This window comes from Lygodium microphyllum, chromosome 20 (genome assembly GCF_053477565.2).
Source record: "Lygodium microphyllum isolate KBCC chromosome 20, Lygodium_microphyllum_v1.1.10, whole genome shotgun sequence".
Taxonomy (NCBI): domain Eukaryota; kingdom Viridiplantae; phylum Streptophyta; class Polypodiopsida; order Schizaeales; family Lygodiaceae; genus Lygodium; species Lygodium microphyllum.
This window is the reverse complement of record NC_141154.1, coordinates 130874616-130883831: the sequence shown is the minus strand read 5'-3', so window position 1 is coordinate 130883831 and position 9216 is coordinate 130874616.

Sequence of the window (9216 nt, the reverse complement as noted above, 5' to 3'; positions counted from 1 at the left end):
TAGTGGTTCTAGCATCATTTTTCCTTATGGCTCATGCTTCTGCCCACTTTGTGAGATAGTTCATAGCAACGATAATATACTTGGCCTGCGAGTACTATAATGCAGGACTAATCAGCCCAATGAAGTCAATTCCCCATTTCTTGAATGGTTTTCTTGCAATGATTGGACTTGGCTCCATTTTGTCCTTGCGAATGGGTACCTTGGTCCATTGGCACTTGTTGCAATGCTTTACAAATCATGCTGCATCCGAAAAAGAATAAGCCACCACAATTGAGACTGCAATACCTTGCGGGCCATTGTGTCTCCCCACTGAAGTGCCCTCCTATAATTTTGTCATGTGCTTCTGCAAGTGTGTCATGCATCTCATGTTCAGATATGTATCTATGCAGCAAGCCATCGTGCCCTAACCTATAGAGTTGTCCTGTTACTATCAACTGATAGGGTTGTATTTTAAGGATGAGTCGCCTAAGTTGGGCCTTCTCGATGGGTCTTTGAAGTAGTCCATCTGCCTAGTATGGCATCAAGTTAGCTCTAAACAAGTCCCTTTCACTGGACAAGTTAAAGAAATGCACGTTAGGTAAGTCGTCTATGATGCCCCAGCCAGTAGCTTCTCTGTAGATATGCAAGAAATATGGTCGGCCATGTGGTGCTGCTTCCGTTTGCATACAACCATAGAGAAGTCGAACTCGAGAAGAAGAAGTAACCATCAAGCAATGTGTCCCGTAACGTAGGGTTTGTTAACAATATAAAGTAAGACTTGATGGTCAACAAAGAAGACAAAAGGTGTGGCCAAAAGCTAATGCAAAAATTTCCTTACAATAAGAAACACCATGGCTAATGCCTCCCTCTCCATGGTGGAGTAGCTCATCTCAGTATCCATGAGTTTCTTACTAGCAAAGCTCACTAGATAGTCTAAATTGTGTTTACATGGTTGGCACAGCACAGCTCCCACAGCAAACTTCGAGGCGTTAATGTGAAAGTGGAAGGTTATGGTCTAGTCTGGGGCTCGTAGGATTGGTGCCATAGTTAGAGCCTTCTTCAACTCTTTGTACGCGCATTGACATTCCTCACTCCATTCAAATATCACCAATAATTTGTATATATGCCTAGTGATTAATGCATAGTTTAACACAAATCGACGATAGTACTTGACATGGCCGAGGAAGCACTGAACTCCCTTGTAGTCGATTGGTGGTGGAAGGTCGACGATAACCCTAACTTGAAAAGTTAGTGGAAATGCCATTCTTTGACATCACGTGCCCTAGGATGCATCTATGCTTTACCCAAAAGTGGCACTTTGAGGGGTTTCTTGTAGCTTGTTTAGGTGTTTCTTCCAATTAGAATAAGCACATAAATTGTCAACGAATACCTCAAACTCTCACCTAAGCATGTCTTTGAAAACAATACACATGAGCCTTTGAAATGTGGCCTTGGATGCACCTACAGTTGATTGTATGCAGAGAAGCCATCCAAGAAACTGTAGGACTCTTTACTAGCCACCCTCTCAAGCATATGCTTAGTGTATGGCAGTGGATAATTGTCTCTCTTCGTGGTAGCATTGAATTTCTTGTAATTGACGCACACTCTAATTTTTCCATTCTTCTTCATCACGATCACTATGAGTGACACCCAATCCGTGTGCTCAATTTCATAAATGAATCTTTCTCTCAATAGCTTATTTATTTCCTCTTTGATAGTGTGAGCATGTTTAGGATTCATCAGATACGATCGCTGCTTGATCGACATTACATCGCGTGTCATTGGGATGTTATGAGTCACTACACTTGGATCTATCCCTTTTAGCTCATCGAGAGACCAAGCGAACACATCTATGTACTCTCGCAAGAGAGAAATAAGAGTTGCCCCCTCTTCCTCGATCAAGTCATCGACCATAAAAATAGGTTGGGGCGTCTCCCCTTCCTCAACTAGATTGACCTCCTTGACTTTGCCAGGTCCTTCTATAGGCTCACTTGCTTGCCCTCCTCTTTTGGCTCCTAGGAAGACCACTACCCTCTCGCCTTTCTTAAATCTCGTGAATCATTTCAACAGGTCTTATAGCTTTCTCTACTCCTCAGCTTTTAGATCCCTAGGCTGTTTCCTTTTTTTCTCCTTCAACCTTCGGCACCTTAGGTGGACTATAGGTCTCCTCTAGTGCGTTTGGTCTTAGGTGTTCACGGTATCTCAGGATCACTGTCCGAGCTTACTTCTAACTTAGAATCAAACTCTCTATCTTCACTAGAAGAGGAAGTCTCTCCTAGAGGTCGTAGCTCCGATGGTGATTCCGTTCTAAGTACTGATATGACACTTGGTTGGGCAATACCTTCTCCTTCATAATCAATTGCTTCTATGTGCTCCAACTAGGTGCGATCCCAACCCATTTACATGACTCCTTTCTCTATTTTGAAGATGCCTTTTTTTGTGGTTTGGAGTCTACCTGTATTTGTTCAATCTCATACCCCTCAGTCTCATGCTCTATCATGTCAATCTCTTTTTTTCTCTCATCATTGGAATCATTCTCATCCAACTATTCATCATCTCCTAAGTGTGGTTCCTTGTCATGGTGGTGGCTACGGCCCAACTATACATCAAGTTTAGATCATGCATCTTGGTCCATCGCCACTTGTGTTCATCCAAGAGATCCTTGAGAAATTTAAGATTTACAACTGGGTTACCAGCTAATTTTTCCGTCAGGTGCTCTTAGATCTCGTGAAGGTCTCGTTTGTTATTGGAGATGTGGAATGTGACAGAGGCGGGTTGCCCATGTGAGCTCCTAGCCATAATGCAGATTGGTACTGAGAGCCTATCTTTGGACTCACCTATTGCCTCAGTAGCTTGCTTGCATTCCTTGTTATCCAAGAATGGCATATCAATTGTGGCTAGCACATGCATCCAATCTCGCTTATCGTTAGGGCAAGGGATATACTTAGTCAGTGGCCCATAAGATTTCCTGATCTGAACATCACCCTTCAACATGGCTGAGATGGTGTCTAGGTTGGTTGGTGTAGTCTTCCAAGTATCCATCTCCACTCTTTCTTCTTCAGTCCGATTTCCTAAGAAAATTAAACCATTCCCCCAGTCTTCTATGACTCGTGCATTGTGCATTTAGGGTTAGCCTAATAGGATATCGTAGTCCACTCCTTTCATGACTATAAATTCCACAAAAAACTTGACTCTTGTGATCTTCAATGGCCAATTTTTCAACACTCCGAATGGCTTCACTTTCATTCCCTTAACTAGCGTAATGTTGAACCTAGTATGCTTGATAGAGGGGTTACCCCAAGCCTAGAGTACTGTGTGGCTAAGTACATTAACTCCTACCCCCATGCCTACAATCCCTTTCCTTGTGGTATCACCTAGAGCTAGGACCAGCAAGACCCGTGCATTTTAGTGCCTTCCCAGAAAGCATTAATGTGCAAAGACTTGGATAATGAGTACAACATCATGCTTGGTATTTGCGTTCCTGCATCGTGGTCTTGCAAGTCAATGGCAGCTTGCTCCCCTCCATCCATTGCTTTAGCTCCTGCCATAGTGTCAGATACTGGCTAAGCAAATCTCCTAGGCTCTGAGTTACAGGGGTGGTCACTAGCATTGTGAGAAGATTGCTAGCCTCTTGCTTGTCTCCTAATTATACGCTCCTTGGCTAATAGCCTCGACTAGTTTGCTAGTCCGTGGCATTCAAGCTCTCTCTAGGCGGCACAATTTGAGGTGCAGAAGCGTCTCTCGATCATGCGAGAGAGACTATTGTGCTCACGCTAAAGAGATCATTGATCTCATCCTTTGAGATGGGCTTAGCATCCTTTAGGTGTTCATGGGCTTTTCTCACCCACTCATTGATCTTTTTTATGGCTTTGAGTTGGCATTTTGGATTGGGGTACTCCTCTACATTAGCACTCTCTTTCTCAATAGTCTTTGGAGGGGATTTTTTGCCTCAACGTCCATGACTTTATTTTTGATAGGAAGTTTCATTGCACTCTTAGTTTTCAATGTGACCTTTGTTTTGCTTTTCTTCTTTCTTCACCTACAAATTTTCCTTCCGATTAAGGTTGTATCTAGGTTACTGGGCCCTAGCAATGATATGCCAGCCTTCTTAATCTGCACATGGGTCATAACATACAACGGGATGGGTGTGGTCTCCTTGTCAAGTGTCTCAAAGCCGAACAGTCTTCATCTGCACATGGGTCATAACATACAACGAGATGGGTGTGGTCTCCTTGTCAAGTGTCTCAACTGGATGGGTGTGGTCTCCTTGTCAAGTGTCTCAAAGCTCAACAGTCCCAATGGAACTGATGGTACAATTGCCAACCTAGGAGATGGTTTTTGCCTAGGACAGTTGGCAAACAAGTGGGTGATTCCACACTCAGCCCATTTGAGATCATCCTTGTCTTGATTGGCTTGCTCCCTCTAGGGGCAAGGCGAAGAGATGTGTTTTAGGTGACGACAAGTCCAACAAGAAATCGGTTTTTGGGTCTTCTCTCCTAAGCCTCTACCTTTCCCTCTTCCTAATGCCAACACCGGCACTGGTCGATAGTCCATGAGAAGTGGATTTTCCTCTTCATCATATGAGACGTAGGGGTTCACGTAAGGCTCCTAATCGTTTGGTTCCTCCTCCACATAGTGGATTGGAGAGTTGCTTGGTGGATGGGTTTCGTAAGGTCCAAGTGGCCTAGGTATGCATGTGGGATTGATCTCTATCCTAGGGATGGCTAGCTTTGCATTGTTAGGTGTCAGAAGGGCCAATGGGACTCCTCTCCCAAAGAAATTCAAAGGCCTATTCCCTAGATAAGGTTGGTTGTAAGGTTGTGAGTATGGGAGTCTCCTCGACAGTCCCTGTAGTGCATGGCATCGTGGCTGAACCTACTGCAGTTGGCACAGACCTAGGGTCTTGACATTCAGCTAGAAGGTGGTTTCTGCCACAATACACACATTGGACATCTAACCACGTAGGTCTTCTCATCATCTCTTATATTCTGGCTAGTTCCATTTTCATCTCTGATAGCTCTGTCAGTGCCCTTTCCTTTATCTTGGTTGCTTGGGCCTGACCATTTGCTAGATGTTGTTGTCTTTTCTAAGGTTTTAGAGTTGGCTTAATCTTGATTTGAGGTCCTGGAGCTTCTCTCCTTGAGTTGGACATCCACATGTATGGCTTCTTCAAAGACCCTAACTAGTGTGTCTCTCTACAAGCTTGAGTTGCATGCCAAGGCCTTGTAGAGTTCCTCACTATGTATTCCATTGATGAACACGGCGAACACCACTCTCTTGGTGGGTCACTCATTCGTCGGGATTCTCTTATAAAGACTCCGCACATGGGTAACATAGTCCTCCCTAATGTCCTCTTTATCCCCCTGCTTGACATTTATCAATCCCATTATAAGATTATCCAAGTACCCAGCCTCTAAGAATCTCTTAATGAAGAGACTCTTGAGATCATTGAAATTGTTGCACTCCGCAATGTCTAAGCTTGTGTACCATGCCCTACCCTTATCGCCCAAGCATTGGTGGAATACTTGTGAGCATTGAGCGGGATCGGTGAGGCCATTATCCTCGCAAACTTGCAAAACTCCTCTACGAAACTATATGAGTTGTTACTCGACTCATACTTGTCTAACTGTTTTGCAACTACAGGGATTCCTAATTGGCTCTTAGAGCCATGGGTAACTCCTAATCCTGCAAGCAGCATTGTTGCTAGTGTTGGTGTCCTTTGTTTTATCAGTCTGTTATCTATAAGTCACTTTGTGAGAAGCTCACTCAGCATTAAATCAGTTTCTAGCGCTCTTTCTCTCTCTGAGTTCCATCTTGTTTGATTTCTATTTGCTAGGGCTAATTGGACTTCTCGCATTTCTATGTCCTGTTGCAATCTCCTAGTCTTCTGTTTGCTGGTTGTATGCTGCTATGCTTTGCAAAGCCTTCCGTGCCAGCTTTCTTTCCTCCTCAAGGTCCGCTATGATGTTTTTTTATGGTCTCCCATGGTGGTCCAGCATGGTCTATGCGTCTTATTCATCCACCATCTGTTGAATTTTGATTGGGAAATCTCCCAAGTTGAGCTCTTTGTTTCCTTGGTTTGTACCAAGTTCTACCATGTCTGCAGTCTCCTGCTCCACTAACTTATAGATGAGGTTGATCGAGTCAAGCAGTGTTGCACTCCCAATGGTATTGGTCCTTCTATGTGTTTGACTTTCCGTATTGCGTCTCTCACTCGGTCCTACCGATTGAGCTTCTTGATCACGCGTCTAGGTTTGAGGATCGTCTCCTATTAGTGGGTCCATTCTGTTTATTAAGTCTGAGTGTGTTCCTTCTTATTTACAAACAAGACTCAATTTATGTTCACTCAATGTGTGCATGGTGCTCTTTTTCGTGCCCTGTGCGAAATCAGGCTTTCAACTTTTCCAAGTGTACTTCGAGTGTTGAAAACAATATGGATGTGAACACGAGATAATGAATGCAGATTTTACACTCCAGTCTAAGTTCTCAATCAAATAGGTCTTTATACTTAGTCATCGGCTGCTCTCTCTAGTCTCTAGGGTATGTGCTATGCTACTCAGCTTGATCAAGGCCAAATGGGAGTCTGTAGATCAGTTTGCCACTCTAAAAGGGGCTAAAAGTTGAGGTGATTGTCAATAGTCATGTCTAGTTGTCCGACTATGATTTCTAAGGTCAATTGCACCTATAAGGCTTTGGGAGCGTTCCTTGGTTGCGGGAGGTGTTCTACTTTAATTTGTCAATTTCTCATATCAAACTTTTGGTCTGATTTTGCAATGTCCAATCCCTAGAATTGGACGTCTGATTTTCAACTGTTCGATTTTCATGTGTCCAATTCAAACCAGTGTGATTGTTCTATGTTCGATTTAGACTGGACCAATTATAGTGTGCCCGAGTGGCCGATGGTCGAGTGTTCGAGTTCAATTTTGGAGGTGTCCGCTTGTGATATGTCCAATCATCTAACAATCGGATAGGGTGAACGTTCGAACAGACAAGCAAGGGATGATCCAATTTTCGAGATTGGATTGATCGAACAGGTCAAGGAAGATTGAATGTTCGATTGGACAAAATCAGGTGTTTGATTGTCCGATTTAAGGAATCAAACCCTATGGGCCGTGTGCCATTCTAGCAATGCGCAAACAACGAAGATAAAAAATTGACTTGTGGAGACGATTTTGGCCACACAAACATGCAAGGAGCTCCAAAATATAAGAATGGATACACATAAAGGTTTTTATATACCTAATACTCACAACAAACTCTTGTGAAAGCTGATCAATTTGCCTAAAGCCCAAGGTCTCTCTCTCTCTCTGAAGCTCTCTCTCTCTCATTGCTAAAGATGTAAATGAGCTTCCCCCTTGCCCTCTGGTGCCTTAATCCCTTGTTCCACTTAGCCTTGACCTCTCCAATCACTCCCCTTGTGGCATTAATACATCTAAGTACTATTTTTTCACATTTTTTCCTTGTTTGTGCCCTATTTAGACATGTTTTATAGTAGGAACCCTAAGTCAATTTGCTTCGATTTCTTGATCCTATCCTACTCTAAATGTAACAAAAATGAAAATCCAAATATTGAAATGATTTGTCCTACTTGTCTATTTTTCAAAAACCCAAAATACTTATTAGTTTTGAAGATTAAAAACCCCAAATCTCCTACCTATATCAAGCACCAGTTTGGGGATACAATCCTACTTCGGTGCTCAATTTGAGGTGCACAATTTCTCAAGCTTCAATCCGTTGGTCCCAGAAATGGAATCAAAATGTAGTGGGAGCTCACACTCATCTGCTAAGACCCATGGACCACTTATTCCTTCAAGCATTTCAAGCGAGCACAAATGGCTATCTCTCACCTAGCCAACACGCCTTCAATCCTACGAGAGTGTAGTGAGCTTACCTTGATGCCTGAATGAGTAGTCTCTTTCTTCAAGCAAACCAATAGCTTCACAATCTAAGATATGAGCTCAAGCAACCTCAAGCCTCCACCTCCAAGCTTCATACTCCATAGTCATGCAGAAGAGAAAAGAGAAGAGAAGAGAAGAGAAGAGAAGAAGAAGAAGAAGAAAAAGAAGAAGAAGAAGAAGAAGAAGAAAAAGAAGAAGAAGAAGAAGAAGAAGAAGAAGAAGAGTGGAGATGATAGAGAGCTTCTTCTTCAAGATCCCTCACCCTCACACACTCACTCCCTCACACTCTCACACTCCCTCTCTCAAGCACACACAAGCAAGCAAGAAGGAGAGAAGAATAAGAAAAGACTTTTGCCACACACCAAAGAATGAGCTCCTCATTCACTTTTTAGGTTTATATGCAAGCCCTAAATCCCTTGGGCACCTATCTCCTTTTTTACGTGACTGGGCATCTTGCCAAGGCCCTCTTTTCCTATTCCCTTCTAGTTGCCTTATCCCTTCACCTATGTCCATTTAGACTTTACAACTTGCATAGGAGGGAGCTTGGCACCCTTATAAAAAGAATTACATTGCGCCCTGTACTTTCCTGCTAGAGCCTTTGGAGGCTCTCCTTCATCCTTGAGAGAGCACCTTACTAGAATCTTTGGTGCTTTCCTTCATCCTTGAGAGCACCTTGCTAGAATATTTGGTGCTCTCCCATGTCTTTTTTGAGCTTCTTTTCTCCTCCACTTTTCTTGCCTGGGCAGAATGAGCTTCTCCATTCACTTTGACTTGGGCTTCCTTGGTCTTCCTCTACTTCTTTTTTGTTGCATGGTCTGTGTCTGTGACATGTCTTGTAACACAACTCGAATACAATCAGCAACTTGTAGAGTGGTCTAGCAATCAATGCATAATACAGAATGAAAGTGTTGATAGTATCTTATGTGTCCTAGGAAGCACTAAACTCCCTTACAGTTGGTTGGTGGTGGCAAGTCGAAAATAACCATGATCTTAGAGAAGTTAGTGGCATTGTCATTCTTGGACACCATGAGCCCTATGATATATTCATGTTTCACCCACAATTGGCACTTAAGAGGGTTCAAATAGAGACTATAGAGCCTACATCATTCAAAGACTGTGCAAAGCTTATTCAGGTGTTCTTTCTAGCTAGCATGTACACACAGATCATCAACAAATACTTCTGGCTCTCGCCTAAGCATGTCTTTGAAGATGGTACACATTAGATGTTGAAAGGTAACAAGACCATTCATCAACCAAAATGGTATGAATATGTATGCGAATATACCCCACTCCGTGGCGAACACTATCTTATGCATGTCATCGGGGTGTACTTGAACTT